The sequence below is a fragment of the Chenopodium album genome, chromosome 19 (assembly GCF_948465745.1).
Source record: "Chenopodium album chromosome 19, dcCheAlbu1.1, whole genome shotgun sequence".
NCBI lineage: Eukaryota > Viridiplantae > Streptophyta > Magnoliopsida > Caryophyllales > Amaranthaceae > Chenopodium > Chenopodium album.
In genome coordinates, this window is record NC_137852.1 from 15,445,922 (window position 1) to 15,463,914 (window position 17,993).

The following is a 17,993-nucleotide window of genomic DNA, read 5'->3' on the forward strand; positions in this document are numbered from 1 at the left end:
ATAAGAAGCATAAAAGACGGAAATAACATGTCTCGGAGAGCCTTCTAACTTGCAGCCGCGCCCTCTACATCGTGGGTACGGATGGAGTTTCTTAACCCAGCAACCCGCGCCCGCGGCATCAAGACCCGCGCCCGCGGCTCCTAGGAGATGCGTTCTCCTGCTGAGGAGAGGCCGCGGCACAGCAACAGGGAGAAAAGCTGGCTCGCTCAGCCGCGCCCGCGGCTTCTGGTGCCGCGCCCGCGGGTCAGGGAGGAGAGCCCTCTCCTAAGGCGCGGCGCAGCATCTGCTGCAAGTTTGAAGCTTCGCCCTGCTCAGGTGCCCGCGCCCGCGGCTAGAGGCTCTGCGCCCGCGGCTCCTCTTTTTGCAAAACCTCCGTCTTTGATCAACATATCTCCACTCCATGACTTGCCAAGTGTTCAACGGTTCATCCAAAAAGGCCAAAAACCTACAAAACAAAAGAAAAAGCTAGAAAAGGCAAGAAAAAGGGAACGAAAGAATGAAATCACGAGAAAGGCAAACAAAGAAAAGAAGAACAAAAAGGGTGAGAAAAAGGGGACAAACAAGCTACAAGTAGGAGGAAAAACCTCGTAAAATGAGCACTAAACCGTGGCATAAATTCCACTCATCAGAAAGTCAAACATATTCAAACAAAGCTTTTTGAATTAAATGAAAGTGAAATGCAATTAACAAAGCTAATTGAGTAAAATGAAAGTCAAACACATTCATACAAAGCTTTTTGAATCAAATGAATGTCAAATATATTCAAACAAAGCTTTTTGAATCATATGAAAGTCAAATGCATTGAACAAATATTTTTGATTCAAATAAAAGTTAAACACATTCAAACAAAGCTTTTTTAATCAAATGAAAGTCAAATGCATTCTACAAGGATAATTAAGTCAAATGAAATTCAAACACATTCATACAAAGCTTTTTGAATCAAATGAAAGTCAAATGCATTCAATAAAACTAATTGAGTCAAATGAAAGTCAAACTGTAGACACCTAAAAATGTCTCCCCAAAACCAAACCCGATGATGAACACCTTTCACCGCCATTATTGGTCGGGTTGAGTATTTAATCTTTGGAGTGCTTAAATCCATTTTCATTCCCAATACATTTCATCAACCAAACCAATTCCTTGCCTATTTCACCAAACTATAACTTATTTTTGTGCCTTTAAACCCAAAATAATTCATTTCGTGTCCATTAAAATCATTCATTTCGTGTCCTTTTTATAAAACGTTCATACCAGTTTATTTTGGTCCATAATCTGGGTCCAATGATTAAATATTTGGATTGGGATTTAAAAGAGCTTTCCAACGATATATTATAAGCCCAAACCCGAGTTATAACGAATAAGTTATGGCCAAAATACTAAACTGAGTCTAAATCGAACCTAAGCCTACCTTACCTACGACCCAATGATCATGTGGAGGGTCCAAAGGCTTAAATCCCATTCCTAATTCAGTTAGGATTAATTAGAAGCTTCTATGAGTTTCTAAAATATCTTAACTATCCTTTTTGAAAAGATAAGATTAAAGAATTTGAAATTGAATAAAACTTTTCTTTTTGAAAGTTCTAATTCTATTCGAATTGAAAGACGTTCAAAGATTGTCAGATATTATTTTCGTGCTTAATATTTTTTATCTAATTCTTATATGGTTGGATGGCTCTTGAAATTATTTTCCAATTATATATTATATTATTAATTCTGAGCTATAACGAAAAAGATATGAGCTCTATCCAAAACTGACACCGTCCCACTATTTCGGCCATATCTTTTATTCTATAAATTATTTTAATCTGATTGTAATTGGGTTAGAAAGTAGACTTCTAGAGCTCTCCAATGATATTTTATTCATCTTATTTAAATTTTTGGATCAAAAGATATGATAAAAACAAAAACTGCAAAGATTGCTGTCTATCGAGTTTTATTCCGACTAAATTCGGATCTTATCTTAATTCTTCGACCCTTCTTTTTCCCTATAAAATAGAGGTCATATCACACCTTTTTCAATCATCGACAAGATTGATCATCAAATCATTCTCTCTTCCTCTCTTCTACACCAAAAATCATTCTCTCTCCCTACACCAAAAATATTCTTTCCTCTCTCTCTTGCTCTAGCCTAAACCCTAGCCTCCCTATTCTCTCTTTTTATATCCCTTAAGCAGTCTAAGGAGTCCATACAATACCCGAAGTTCTATACTTAAACTAAGGCGTGAAAGGTAGAATTAACTGAGGGTTTGGACCAAATCAACTCTACCTTTTATTTTATTTAATTTCCATCTTATTTATATTTTTTATTGAAGTTACTAACAATTTATTCATGATTAGCAATTTAAAGGAACGCGCGGAAAGTGAGTAATTAATTAATTACTTATTTTATTCTTTGTTGCTAATATCATGATTAGGGTTATGTTTTGATTTGACTAACGATATTATTGTTGAATTGCTTCCAATATTAATGTTATTATATTATTATTATGATCACCATATTGCATGTTTAAAGGGAATATGGGATTGAAAATCACGCCTAATAAGATAATTTGGACAACCGGTTTAGGTTCCTTTAATCTTGTTATTTAATCAAGTGATCACCAATATCTTAGAATAATGTGTTGCATTAATATTCAACCAATTTAGCATAATAATAGTTTGGAGCAAATTGAATATTTTGTTTGTATGCCTTTGTGATCACATGAATACTTTTCACAATAAGAATCGAGTAGAGGCCAATACGGGCGAATGTGACTCCATGACTCACTTTGTACCATCATCCCCGATCCTCCTTTCGTGGTTCCGAACCAAATGGAATTAGTAATCTCATGGATTATGAATGGGGTGTAACCTTCACGGGTCAATCGTTGTTGCCTTTCGTTGTCCCTTTTCGTGGTTGCCTTAAATGATCCGTGAACGGTTTACAATTTCCTTAAAAACTTGTTCGTGGCTCCCTACTTTCCTTGTCCCTAATCGTGTCCCTAATCGTATATGTCAATTCCCACTTCCTATGAGTGCCAAGCATATTCACAACATGGTTAACGTAGGCGCACTTCAAACGACGCCTACACAAACACATTCAAACAAGTTTTTTGAATCTTATGAAATTCAACTACATTCAACAAAACTTTTTGCCTCAAATGAAAGTCAAACACATTTAAACAAAGCTTTTTAAATCAAATGAAATTCAAATGCATTTAATAAAGATAATTGAGTCAAATGAAAGTCAAACACATTCATACAAAGCTTTTTGAATCAAATGAATGTCAAACACATTCAAACAAGAAAGTCAAATGCATTCATTGAGTCAAATGAAAGTCAAACACATTCAAACAAAGCTTTTTGAGTCAAATGAAAGTCAAATGCATTAAATAAAGATAATTGAGTCAAATGAAAGTCAAACACATTCGTACAAAGCATTTTGAATCAAATGAATGCCAAACACATTCAAACAAAGTTTTTCAACCAAATGAAAGTCAAATGCATTCAACAAAGATAATTAAGTCAAATGCAAGTCAAACTCATTCAAACAAAGCTTTTTGAACCAAATAAAGTCAAATGCATTCAACAACGATTTTGACTCAAATAAAAGTCAAACACATTCAAACAAAGCTTTTTAAATCGAACGAAAGTCAAATGAATTCAACAAGGATAATTGAGTCAAATGAATGTGAAACACATTCATACAAAGCTTTTTTAATCAAATGAAAGTCAAATGCATTCAATAAAGCTAATTGAGTCAAATGAAAGTCAAACACATTCAGACAAAGCTTTTTGAATCAAATGAAAGTTAAATGCATTCATAATAGTTAATTGAGTCAAATGAAAGTAAAACACATTCAAACAATGCTTTTGTAATCAAATGAATGTCAAATGCATTCAACAAAGCTAATTGAGTAAAATGAAACTCAAACTCATTCAAAAAAGCTTTTTGAACCAAATGAAAGTTAAACACATTCAAACAAAGCTTTTAAAATCAAGTGAAATTCAAATGCATTCAACGAAGATAATCGAGTCAAATGAAAGTCAAATACATTCATACAAAGCTTTTTGAATAAAATGAAAGTAAAATGCATTGAACAAACCTAATTAAGTCAAATGAAAGTAAAACACATTCAAACAAAGCTTTTTGAATTAAATGAAAGTGAAATGCAATTAACAAAGCTAATTGAGTGACGTGGCTAGGAATGGTAGGTCGTTGGGCTACCACCTTGCCCTATCAAACAATATTTATATGCTTAACCAACCCCTAATAGTCTAGCGGCAAGTCAAGGTCGAATCCCAAGGGAATGATGTTAAGTGCACGAAGTCTAGATTAAGCTATTTCTGAAACAAAAGGGGTTTGAAGTAGGACTAGGTCTAAACTAGGTATGCAAGCTTGTATTTAATCGATCTAAAACACTAGGGCAATGGATCCACATACATTCACAATGGAATTGGTAATTTGGGAGGTCAAACCGACTAAGTCAATCGATATGAGGGAAAACTGTCATGTATCCAAAAGAACATGCTAAGGTGGTTCACCTAGAGGTCTAACTAGCGTCAACTATGCTAAACACTAACTAGGGAACATAACAAAGCACCTCAATCGTGAAATTGCAAGTCTACTAATCAATTGTCCGTGTCATAGCATACTTACAATGCATGGCCAAACCTTAATTAATTACACACATGCACATGAAAAATCAACCAATTTAATCATATCATCAACTTCATCAATTATCCCCAAATTACACTTTTCCATCATTCATGCATGCTTCACCATCTCCCTAGCTAGAGAACTACTCACTAGCCATAGAAATGGAGATCAAAACTACAACATTCATCAAATTAATCATCAACATGCTTGAATTCAAAGATTAAACCAACAATCAATCAAAATCAATCAAAATTCAATCAATAACCAAATCAATCATCAACAATATGAAAAACTAATGAAATCAACTAAAATCAAAATTGAATTGAGATTAAGAAGAAGATCCTTACAAAACATTGATCAAAAGATCAAATACAATGATGAATTATTGAACAAACACCAAAGATCATGAGTTTCTCTCTCTAGTTCTTGAGTTTCTCTCTCTAAAAATTCTCCAAAAACTAACTATATAATTCAATCTAAAACTTCCCCTCTAAAAATAGGTAGAAATAACTATATATACAAGGAGGAGGTTGGTAAAGACGCCCAAAAATAGACCCTCGTAAGTGCGGGCGCTCGGAGGGGGGAGAAAGGTACGCACGGGACATACCCAGGCATGTGCGCCCGCACGTGCCTGGTGTGCGGCCGCACACGACCACTGTGCGGCCGCACACTCCCTGTGTGCGCCCACACGTTCCTGGGTTTCCTCCCCTTCTTCTCTTCGTCCTAGCTCAAGTGATGCACGCACCTATGATGATGATGATGGAGGACAAGGTAGGCAGAAACTTTCTTGAACTTCTTGAAGAATGAAAGCAATGAATAAGGCACAAACAAAGCCTTGAAGCTTGCCCCTTGGATCCACCTTTGACTTAACACTTCTTGCACCTTCTCTAGGCATAAAAGCAATGAAAAATAGTAGAGAGGAGGCTCGGGAATTCTTGGACAATCGATTACCACCTACAAGCAAAAGATAAAAAACAAGTAAAACAGAAAAATAACAAATAAACTAGAAAAAGACATGAAAAAGAGAAATAAACTACAAAAAGCATAAAATGAGGAAAACAAGAATAAAACCAAGGAAAACTAAAGAAAAGAGAGATAAAATGAAATAAAAATCATCCAAAAAGAAACCAAATGAGTGCCAAAAATGTCACTCATCAAATTCCCCGAAGCTAAACTTTTGCTTGTCCTCGAGCAAAACCAAGCAAGGAAAAGAGAGGATGAAAATTTTATTAAAAATGAAAAAGAAAGACTCAAGATAAGAATATACACTAATACTCATTGTCGTAGGAATCACGGTTGTTTTTAGCTACAACAAGCCCTTTAAACCCCAAAGTCGCCTATGAGGACGAGTGAGGTCTCGTAAGGGTATCCTAAGAGTTTGACCCATAACTCTCAACCAAACATCAATGAGGCAAACCAAAGAATTAAAAGAAAGAAAAACAAACCTTTACGAAATGAATCAACATAAAGACTATAAAGCAAATGAATGACAATCTTTCTCAAGTAGTTAAGGTATGCACGTTTCAAGATATCCAAGGTTGATTGAAACATAGGGTATGCTAGGCATAGGAACTAGTTATCACAATTCACTTTCATCCCAAACAATCTTACCGCGTTCTTCCCACTAGTCTGAAATCTCCCTTTAGTGAGTGTCCCAACGATTCCTCGAAGGAACCGGAAAAAGAAATATTTTAGGCTACTGGAAATCTTGACTATGCATCCCCTTTCCTTAGGCAATGACCCATGATGCTCTCCCCCGAATAGTGACTCAACTATCTAGGTCGAAAGGTCTTTCCCCAAGGTTGTAACGTAAGGCATAAAGGGTGAAGGTAGGCTAAAAATTTAAAAATTTGGTGATATTCCTAAAAAGTGAAGCAAAAGGGTGATCAATCCTTAACACCACAATCAAGAAATTACCAAACAAAAACAACACCCCCAAGCTTACTTGAAGCTATACTCACAAAAATATATACAAAAAGCGTACACGCTTCTCCCCCAAGCTCAAATGGAGCATTGTCCTCAATGCTTAGTAGGAGAAAAGAATACAACAAAATATTTTTGAATTTTTCACTTTTCACATTTTTTGTTTTTTTTATTATAATGCAATTGCAAAGTCCTTGCCTTTTGTAACTTGGGACGGCTTTTACAACTTTTGCGCTTATTTGTCCATGCCTTTTTTAACATAGGACGACTTTTACTCAAACTCATTTGCCATTATTCACAAAGAAATCAAAACACAATCTTGCTTTCATTAAAACCAAATGTCCAACTTAACCACCACAAACTTCATCTCAAATGATCATATTGATTCACAAAAATCAAGAAAAGTAGAAAATGAAACAAAAGGTCAAATAACTAAAGATGTGGCTTGAAAAGAAGGGAATAGGCTCAAATGGTTGCAAGAAGGCAAATGTAAACCCAAAAATAAAAGAAAATAGCAAAATAAAGTAAAAATGAAAATACCACCCCGAAAAATGTGCCTTTGTCCTTCCTAGATAGTTCGGTCTCGTGTTTGAGAATCATACATCAAGCTTTATTAGATTAGGTTTGCATAGTCAAGGATCCACGCCGCTCATACAAGGAATGTTGAAGGCTAGAAAAACAAGTAACCTCACAAGGTTGTGGCAAAAACTCACCAAAGGTGTCAAATCAACTATAGGAAGCAACTACCAATATACCACAAACAAGTAGAATCCGGCTTCATGATCCTCCTAGTTCAAACCAACTACCCTAGCATACACTATCCTAGAGTCAACCAAACATAGTCTCAAACCGTGCATTCCTTTAGAACCTAGGAAAAAAGACATGCAAAAGACAAGTCCAATGTACAATGTTCATCTCAAAAGAAAAGAAATGAAAGAAAAAAAAAAACAATGCCTCAAAATCACAACAAAAACAAAAAGAAAAATAAAAGAAAATAAAAGAAAAAGGTAAAATAAAAGAAAGTAAAAGAAAAGAAAATGGAGACATAGGAAAGGAAAACATAGGAGAAAATCATGCAAAGATCTAGAAAGCATGTTAAACACATAAAAATCCCAATCGACAAACAAGTGATCGATAGACAACAAAGTCACCGATCCCAAACACATTACGTGTTAACAAGCATCCATCCTCGAACCATTCAACTTCTCCTAAACTAATCCTATTCTATGCAACCAAGTAAAATAAAGAGAAAAATAAGAAAGGTCTCACCGGGATTCCAAGCATAGCAAAATAAACGAAGCAATAAGAAACCACCTCGTAGCATTCCATATCCATAAGCTCTTCAAGGAACCAAGTGAGAAAAAGAAATAAAAGAAACTATGAACAAAGAAAATGGTTAGTAACTTCAAAACAAAGAAAAGAAAACAACAAATAAAAGAAAATAAACAAAGCAAGAAATATATACAACTAAGGGAAAGAAAAACTAAAACTAAACTAACTAAAGAACTACTCTAAGCTACAAGATTTGGATTAAAGGGATTTGGATTGAGGGATTTGGATTGAAGGGAATATCAACAACAACATGTCAAGCAAAGCATCTCCACAAACAACAAACATCCAAGCGAATAGGGCAAACAAGCTAGCTACAAGGAAGGTAGCCTAGAGATCATGAAAAGTGGGGAAACCAAAAAGAGGAAAGAAAATAAACATGCAAGCAACTAAGATATGTACACAACAACAACAAGATCACCGAGCAAGTTACTAGTTCCCCCAAGCTAGATAGAAAATACATCTCAACATCCCAAATCAAAACAAAGCAAGTATCAAAAATATAAGGGATGGAGGTAAAAAGCATGAGAAGCTAAAAGGGAACTAATAACTACTACCACCACCACCACCACTCCCACTAGGCCCGGCCCCATCGGGGTCTCTGTTGCGCTCGGGGTCATTGAAGGGATGAGGGTAAGGGTCCCATCCTCCGGTGTACCCATCGGGCCACCCATAATGCCCCTTGAAAAGATCTTGTTGCCAAGGAGCAAGAGGGGTGTAGCTATCGGGCAAAGTGAGCTCAAAAGGGTGGTTGGGATGGACATGGGGGTAGTTAGGATCCCCCTTATAGTCACTACCACCCGGAGCCTTGTAATCATAGTTTCCATGCTCATCCGGGTAGTAGCGACGCTCGGTGTCGGGGTTAGGAGGCCCCGACCAATAAGGATGCCCAAACGAAGGTAGAGGACCTTGTTGGGGCGGGAAGTATGGATAGTTAACCGGGGGAGTGATGTTCCCACGGTTAACTTCCATATCATAAAGTTGTTGTTGTTGTGAAAACATACCTTGTTGCACTTCTTGAATACCTCTTACTTGGTCATAGAGTGCCCCAAAATCTTGATCGTACATGCCATCAATGTGGATTTTCAATCCACTCATTTGCTCACTAAGAGCTCTCAAGTCATCATTGGCAAAAGCATGTTGCCCTTGGTCTTGTTCTTGCTCATGGGAAGCTTGTTGGAGTGGAGAGAAATGTTTTTGTTGTTGTTGTTGTTGTTGTTGTTGATCTTGTTGTTCTTCTTCATCTTCTTCTTCTTCTTCATCCTCCTCGGAATCAAAGTTGGGATGCCGGAAGGACCTTGGAACATGCCACACATTGTTGGCAACCCTAGCCAAAGAAGTCAATCGAGGGTTAGGCAAGAAGCACCAATGCTCGTTGCCCCTTAGCCACTCATATCTCCCTTCACTGAAACCCTTGGAGATAAATTGGATTTGGCCCAACTGTTGCATATCAAGATAGATGGAGGCCGCATCCCCTATCTCCCTACAAAATGGAAGATAATCATTGAGGCGAAGGCGAGTCACGAGCCTAGTCACCATACCCCCACAAGGGATCTCTCCCGACCTTCTCTTGCGGAGTTCCAAGCAATATTGGGCAAAGATGTAGCCCAAGTTCAACCGGCCCACAAACTCCGGGCGAGTAGAAAGCCAAAGTACCTTGAGCTCCAATTTGCTCAATTTCCCCATCTCTTGCTTGGGGAACAAGACATACCCCAATAGACGATGCACAACCCTAAGGCAAGGTTGGAACACGTCCGAGATCTTGGCCTTGTTGGCAATGAACTCACTACCACCGGAGATGTCTTCCCACCAAGAATCTTGATCATAATCCGGGAAGATGAAGTGTTCAACGTTAATAATATCCCCATGGGGATCAAATTCCAGAGCAGCGTTGAACTCCTCCAAAGATTGGTCAAAAACTTGGTTGAATAATTGGAACCGCACTCTATATACCCCTCCAATGGGTACTAGCTCCAAGGTAGCCAAAAATTCCAAGGTTGGCTCCTTGTAAGTACGGTAAGCATCGAATAGTCGTTGTAGTATAGTGGTAAGTATTCCCGCCTGTCACGCGGGTGACCCGGGTTCGATCCCCGGCAACGGCGCCATTTTGACGTGGCTAGGAATGGTAGGTCGTTGGGCTACCACCTTGCCCTATCAAACAATATTTATATGCTTAACCAACCCCTAATAGTCTAGCGGCAAGTCAAGGTCGAATCCCAAGGGAATGATGTTAAGTGCACGAAGTCTAGATTAAGCTATTTCGGAAACAAAAGGGGTTTGAAGTAGGACTAGGTCTAAACTAGGTATGCAAGCTTGTATTTAATCGATCTAAAACACTAGGGCAATGGATCCACATACATTCACAATGGAATTGGTAATTTGGGAGGTCAAACCGACTAAGTCAATCGATATGAGGGAAAACTGTCATGTATCCAAAAGAGCATGCTAAGGTGGTTCACCTAGAGGTCTAACTAGCGTCAACTATGCTAAACACTAACTAGGGAACATAACAAAGCACCTCAATCGTGAAATTGCAAGTCTACTGATGAGTGTCATTTATGGCACTCATTAGGTAGTCTTTTAGGTTTTTTCTTTCCCTTTTTGTTTCTTTCTTCTTTTAGCTTTGGCCCTTTTTCCTTTAGTTTCTCCTTTTTCCTCTTTCTTCGTGTTTCTCGTGTTTTTCCTTTATTTTGCTCTTTTTCCCTTTTATTTCCTTTCTTTGTTTACTTGTGTAGGTATTGTGAGATCCACCTTGGCAAAGGATGCAATTCGGGACCTCAATGATCAAGCAAGGAAGGAGCATTTGGCTAGAGAGGGCTTAGAGAGACCTTGGAGAGACCTCGGAGAGGTCTCCATGGTTTTCCATCAAGCCGCGGGCGCGGGACTTCAAGCCGCGGGCGCGGGCTCTTTTGTTCAAAAATGCCAAAAAGTTGGCAGGAACTAGCCGCGGTTGCCCCGCGGTCTCTCCGCGGGCGCGGGCATTTTGGAGAGGTCTCTCCCTCAGAGAGACCGCGGCTCCCCTGATCAGCCTTAGGGAGCAGGGGACTTCGCCGCGGGCGCGGGTCATCAAGCCGCGGGCGCAGGCCTTTGAGGCCGCGGGCGCGGGTTCTGCCCAGGCAGCCCGCGGAGGGTTCCGTACCCATTTTTCCGCGGGCGCGGGTTTTTCGAGAGAGACCACGGGTGCTGCCGTTTTCTTCTTTGCCTATAAATAGAATTGTATTTCCTTTTTGGATGTAACTTTTGATAATATTTTCATTTTTTAGCTTAGTTTTAGAGAGAGATTCTAGAGAGAAATTAGAGAGAAGTTCTTGGTTTTGGATTGTAACTCAACATTTGATCACTCAAGTTTGGATTTCTTCATTTTCAATCTTCAATATTAGTGAGAATCTTTTCTTTCTTTCATCTCTTACTTACTTGCTATTTTATTTATGTTCAATGTTTGTTTTTCTTGGATTTGAGTTTGATATTATTGAATACCTTGATTCCTATTAGATTTTGATATAGATACGATGATCAATGCAATTTCTAGTTATTTGGTTTTGAATCTCACCATGTTTAGTGAGTAGATTAGTTGCTAGGGAAAGGGGGAAGCATGTTTGGTTAATGGAAATGCTAGTTGATGCTCTTTGATTGGTTGATTTGTTGCAATTAATTTGGTTGACATAGTTTTGCATGAGATTGATTAGATTAGGATTGATCACCCTATAAGATTAATCTAGATTGCATTGCAACTCTTAATGACATGACCAATTGATTTGAAGGTTGCTCTAATTGATTGGGTTTGCTTGTGATTCTTCTTGGTTTGCCTTTCTTAGTGACCACTAGATTGGCCTATAGGAGATAGCATTTGAGCTCTCTTGATCACTACTATTGTTTGTCCATTGCAATACTTGAGCTAATTGATTGAGATTTGTTCTAGCATTATCATTGATCTTGCATGTGGAACCCATATCCCTAGTGTTTAGACCCCTTGATTACTAGTTAAATTCGATCTAGTTCACTTAGGTACCAACCATAACCTCATTTTCGACTTCGAGGTAGCTTGACTTAGACTTTAGTTTTCATCATTGCATTCCCTTGGGATCGACCCTTAACTTACCCTATATTCATATAAGGTTGGTTAGGTGTTTACAAATTTAGTTTGACTTGGGGAAAGGGTAGATAACGACATGCATTTTCCTCACGTCAAAATGGCGCCGTTGCCGGGGAGTGCTATTGGTGCTTAGCTTTTGTTGTTGAGTCTACTTCATTTTATAAAAAAAAAACAAAAAAAGATTTTTTTTTTCTTTAGGCTACACTTGTAGCCGTGCTACTAATATTTTTGTTTGAGTTTTTGCATGCACAGAACCCGTGATCGTCCCCTTGTTCCCCTTGATCCGGAAATAGAAAGGACTATTTCAAGAAGAAGAGTGGATATTAGATCTTTGGCTTATAGCTCTTCAAGCGAGGAAGAAATTCAAGAAGAACAAGGCATGGGTGAAAATCCTAGAGTGTCCTTGAAGGAGCTTGGAGTGCCCGGGGCATATAGATTTGAAAGTGGAATAGCTCCTCCCACTACCCCGGTAAATGACTTCGAAATCCGTCCGGCAATGATCACCTTGATCGAGAGAAGGCAATATAGTGGGGCCAAGAATGAGAGCCCATTGAACCATTTGAAAGAATTTGAAAAATATTGCAACACCATCAAAGTCAATGGGGTTTCTCAAGAATTCATCCGCCTCAAGTTGTTCCCTTTCTCTCTAATAGGAAGATCTTTGGAGTGGCTAGACAAAGAGGTGAAGCCCAACTCCTTGAGAACTTGGGACGATGTCACAAAGGCTTTCTTGTCCCGCTTCTACCCCCAAAAGAAGACGGCGGAGGCAAGAGCCTTGATTCAAGGGTTCAAGCAAAAGCCAAGTGAAAGCCTTTACGAAGCATGGGAGAGATTCAAAGAGTATCAAAGGGAGTGCCCTCACCACGGAATCCCCACATACCAAGTGATCCAAATCTTCTATGGCGGTTTAAGTCCCCAAGGCAAGTCATGCCTTGATGGAGGAGCCGGTGGCCCTATCATGAACAAAACCGAAGAAGAAGTTGTGGACATCATCGAGGACGTGGTGACATACTATAGGGATTGGCAAGATGGGGAGAGGGACTCTTCAAGCAAGCAATCTTCATTATATTCGGTGGACCATCTAAATGCAATCAACAACCTTTCCTCCCAAATGACAAACTTAGGAAAGGAGGTCACCGCAATCAAAGCTAAGTTGGAGAGCACTTCTTCCTCTTCTCAAACCTCGAATCTTCCCTCCCAATTTAAGGGGAGAGGTACTCCTTCTAACTCTCAACCCCCTCCCTCTTCACATAATATGCCTATGGGTTGTTTATTTTGTGATGCATGTGGATCTTATGATCATGACTCTAGTACTTGTCCTAATGAATGTGTTGATGAGTTTGATAACCATGAGAGTGAACATGTGAATTATGTGTCGAATAACAATGGTCAACGGTTTGATAATCAAAGAGGTCAATGGAATAGGAACTACCAAGGCCAAGACAATTTTGACAACTATAACCAAGGTGGTGGTTATAGAAACCAAGGGAACCAAGGTTCTCGTGGTAGCTATAATAATCAAGGTTATAGCGGCCAAAATCAAGGCCAAAATTATGGTAATCAAAGCCCAAATTATGGTAACCAAAACCAAGGTTATGGAAATCATAACCAAGGTAGTGGTAATCATAATCAAGGTGGGGGAAACCATAATCAAAGCTATGGCCAAAGTCAAAATAGGGGTAATTGGAACAATCAAGGACGGGGAAATTTTCAAAATAATTCTCAAAGAGGTCCCCCACCCGGGTTTGTTCCAAAGACTCAAGGTGAAAGTTCCTATTCTCAACCTTCTTCACCTAGAACTAATTTGGAAGAGATAATTGAGAATCAAACTAAGTTGTTGAACACATACATGGCCATGAGTGATAAAAAATTCAATGAAATGATGACCCACAATAAAATGCTTGAAAACCAAATCTCTCAACTTGCTAATTCCTTGAAAGATCATGCAAGCCCTTCTTCTTTACCTTCCCAAGGCCTTGATCCCAAGAAGCCCGTGAATGCTATATTGTTACAAGGAGTGGAAAGGTTCTTGAGGAGAGATTGCCTAGGAAGGGTGTAGATAAGGAGATTCCTAGGGAGGTTTTGGTTGAGGATGAGGGGAATAGGGAATCATTGGATGAGGTGGTGGTTGAGACACCTAGAGAGGTGAGTGTAGAGAAAGAGATTGTGAAACCCAAGCTCCCCTACCCACAAAAATTCATGAGACACAAATTGGATGAACAATTTGGGAGATTTATTGAGATGCTAAAACAACTCCACCTTTCTCTACCTTTCACCGATGTGATCAACCAAATGCCAAATTATGCCAAATTCCTCAAAGACATTTTGAGTGGGAGAAGAACTTGTGAGGTTGTGGAGACCATCAATTTGACCGAAAATTGTAGTGCTATCATCATGAACAAAATGCCACCCAAGTTGAAAGACCCCGGAAACTTCTCCATCCCTTGTGCCATTAATAAAATGCAAATTGATAATGCCTTATGTGACTTAGGAGCTAGTGTGAGCTTAATGCTATATTCGGTTTATCAAAGACTTGAGCTAGGGGAACTCTTACCTTCTAACATTACCTTGCAATTGGCGGATAGGTCTATCAAATTTCCAAAAGGTAAGGTAGAATATGTCCCTTTGAGGGTTGGGAAGTTTGTGTTTCCCGTGGATTTTGTTTTTCTTGAAATGGATGAGGATGCCAACATTCCAATCATTTTAGGTAGACCCTTTCTTGCTACCTCGGGAGCCATGATTGATGTGAGAAGTGCTAAGATCTCCCTTAAGGTAGGAGAAGAGGTTATAGAATTTGATTTGAATGAGAGCATGAAGTATCCATGTTCTTCTTTGGAAAATTGCATGATGATTGATTCACTTGATATTGTTGTGTCCTCCATGCATGAGCACTTGCTCACTTCTAACGATGCTCTTGAGAATGTTTTGATGAACAAAGACAAGGTAGGTGCTTCGAGCAAGGAGATGACTTTCTATGAGGAGTTACTTGATGGAAGTGTGGAGGAAGTGGATGAGCAAATATGTTTGAAAATCTCAAGCAATGAGGCTTTGCAAGTGGCCACATCACAAGAAGGTAATGGTGTGCCTATGGTGGAGCTCAAACCTCTACCATCACACCTGAGGTATGAATTCTTGGGCCCTCATTCCACTTACCCCGTGATAGTTAGTGCATCCTTGAGCGAGAGCCAAGCTCAAGCGTTATGTGGTGTTTTGAGAAAACACCAAGGTGCTTTGGGGTACACAATTGATGACCTTAAAGGTATAAGCCCCGCTTTGTGCCAACACCACATAACGCTTGAGGAAGGCGCCCTTCCTTCTATTGAACGACAAAGGAAACTACATCCCCAAATGGGAGAAGTAGTTAAGAAAGAGATCCCCAAGCTATTGGATGCGGGAATAATATTCCCCATCTCTAGCTCTAGTTGGGTCTCCCCCGTCCATGTCGTTCCAAAGAAGGGGGGCATGACCGTGGTTGAGAATGAGAAGGGTGAGCTCATTCCAACTAGGACGGTCACCGGTTGGCGGATGTGTATAGACTATAGACGTCTAAACACATCCACCAAGAAGGATCACTTTCCTCTTCCGTTTATTGATCAAATGCTTGAGAGACTAACAAGGCACAAGTTTTATTGTTTCCTCGATGGGTATTCCGGATTCTTCCAAATCCCCATCCACCCTAATGATCAAGAAAAGACCACATTTACTTGTCCTTATGGGACCTTTGCCTACCGGAGAATGCCCTTTGGGTTATGCAATGCACCCGCTACTTTCCAAAGGTGCATGATGAGTATCTTCGGGGATATGTTGGAAGAGGAAATGGAGGTCTTTATGGATGATTTTTCGGTGGGGGGTGTTTCTTTTGAGGAGTGCCTTGTGAATCTTGAGAAGTGTTTGGCAAGATGTGAGAAAGTCAATCTTGTTTTGAATTGGGAGAAATGCCACTTCATGGTGGAGGACGGTATAGTGCTTGGGCACAAGATTTCAAATAGAGGCATTGAGGTGGATAAGGCCAAGATTGACGTGATTGAGAAACTTCCACGTCCGGTGAATGTCAAAGGAGTGAGATCGTTCCTTGGTCATGCGGGTTTCTATAGAAGATTCATCAAAGATTTTTCACTCATTGCTAAGACCTTAAATGACCTTCTTCAAAAAGATGTTGAGTTCAATTTTGATGGCAAGTGCTTGAAAGCATTTGATAGATTGAAGAAGGCCCTAATCTCTACTCCTATTGTTCAAGGCCCAAGGTGGGATCTTCCTTTTGAGTTGATGTGTGATGCGAGCGATTGGGCGATTGGAGGTGTTTTGGGACAACGGGTAGACAAGAAGCTTCATGTGATCTACTATATGTCCAAGACTCTCAATGGGGCTCAAAAGAACTACACAACAACGGAAAAAGAATTTTTGGCAATTGTGCACTCTTTTGAGAAATTCCGGTGTTACTTGTTGGGTTCCAAAACCATAGTCTTCACGGATCACGCGGCCCTCAAGTATCTCTTTGCCAAGAAAGAATCCAAGCCAAGGTTGATCCGATGGGTGCTTGAATTGCAAGCCTTTGAGATTGAGATTAGAGACAAGAAGGGTGCGGAGAATGTTGTGGCGGACCATCTTTCTCGCCTTGAAGGGGATCAAATTCATGATGATGGTCTACCAATAGAAGATGGAATGCTTGATGATTTCTTGTATGCCATAGAGGTGAGGGAACTCCCATGGTATGCCGATTTGGTGAATTTTCTAGCATGTGGGGAGTTTCCACCCTCATTCTCCAAGAACCAAAGGAAGAAGATCAAACGAGAGGCACGACACTATTTGTGGGATGATCCTATCTTATACAAACGTGGGGTTGATGGCTTACTTCGGCGTTGTGTTCCAAATGAAGAGGTGCCTAGTGTTTTAAAAATGTGCCACTCGGACCCAAGCGGTGGGCAAATGGGTGTTTCCAAGACCGCTACCAAGGTTCTTCAAAGTGGTTTTTGGTGGCCACATCTCTTCAAGGACTCATGGGGCTTTGTTAAGTCGTGCGACCGATGTCAACGAGTTGGGAACATTTCCAAGCGAAATGAGATGCCTCAACAACCTATCCTTGAATTGGAGGTGTTCGATGTGTGGGGAATTGACTTCATGGGACCATTCCCCTCTTCGTATGGGAATCAATATATCCTTGTGGCGGTGGACTATGTTTCTAAGTGGGTTGAGGCCATTGCCTCTCCAACAAATGATCACAAGGTTGTGTTGAAGTTGTTTAAGAAGATCATCTTTCCAAGGTTTGGTGTCCCAAAAGCGGTGATAAGTGATAATGGGTCTCATTTTGTCCATAACGCCTTCAAAAAGATGTTGAGGAAACATGGTGTGCATCAACGATTTGGGCTTCCTTACCATCCTCAAACGAGTGGCCAAGTTGAGGTTTCAAATCGTCAAATCAAGCTTATTCTTGAGAAGACGGTTGCTCGCAATAGAAAGGATTGATCGGACAAATTGGATGATGCTCTATGGGCTTATAGGACGGCTTTTAAGACACCCATTGGTACCACTCCATATCGCCTTGTCTATGGCAAATCATGCCATCTCCCGGTTGAGCTTGAACATCGTGCCTTGTGGGCCATCAAGAAGATCAATTTTGACTTAGCAAGTGCGGGAGAGAAGAGGTGGTTGGACCTTCATGAATTAGAGGAGCTTCGACTTGATGCTTACGATTGTGCTAGCACCTACAAAGCTCGATCCAAAGAGGTTCATGACAAGTTGATTGAGAAAAAGGAGTTTTGTGTAGGTGACAAAGTCCTCCTCTATAATTCTAGATTGAAGTTGTTCCCCGAAAAACTCATGTCAAGATGGAGTGGTCCGTTCTTGGTGAAGGATGTTTTTGGTAATGGTGCAGTGGAAATCTCTCCTTTGGATTCCTCTTCTTCATTTAAGGTTGATGGTCATCGGCTCAAGAAGTACTTTGATGGAGTGTTTGTTGGTCTTGTTCATAAAATGATTCTTATCAAGCCACTTTGAGTGGGTGAAGCACGT

General features: G+C 39.8%; 1 non-coding gene and 1 pseudogene across 1 annotated transcript; one reads left to right on the forward strand and one right to left on the reverse strand.

Moving 5' to 3' along the window:
* The first annotated feature begins 9,921 nt into the window (after positions 1-9,921).
* On the forward strand, positions 9,922-9,993 carry TRNAD-GUC (transfer RNA aspartic acid (anticodon GUC)). The gene has a single exon. It is a non-coding gene; the product is annotated as a tRNA-Asp (tRNA).
* A 2,762-nt stretch (positions 9,994-12,755) lies between these two features.
* LOC145596204 (small nucleolar RNA R71) lies at positions 12,756-12,854 on the reverse strand (annotated as a pseudogene).
* Between the last annotated feature and the right edge of the window lie 5,139 nt (positions 12,855-17,993).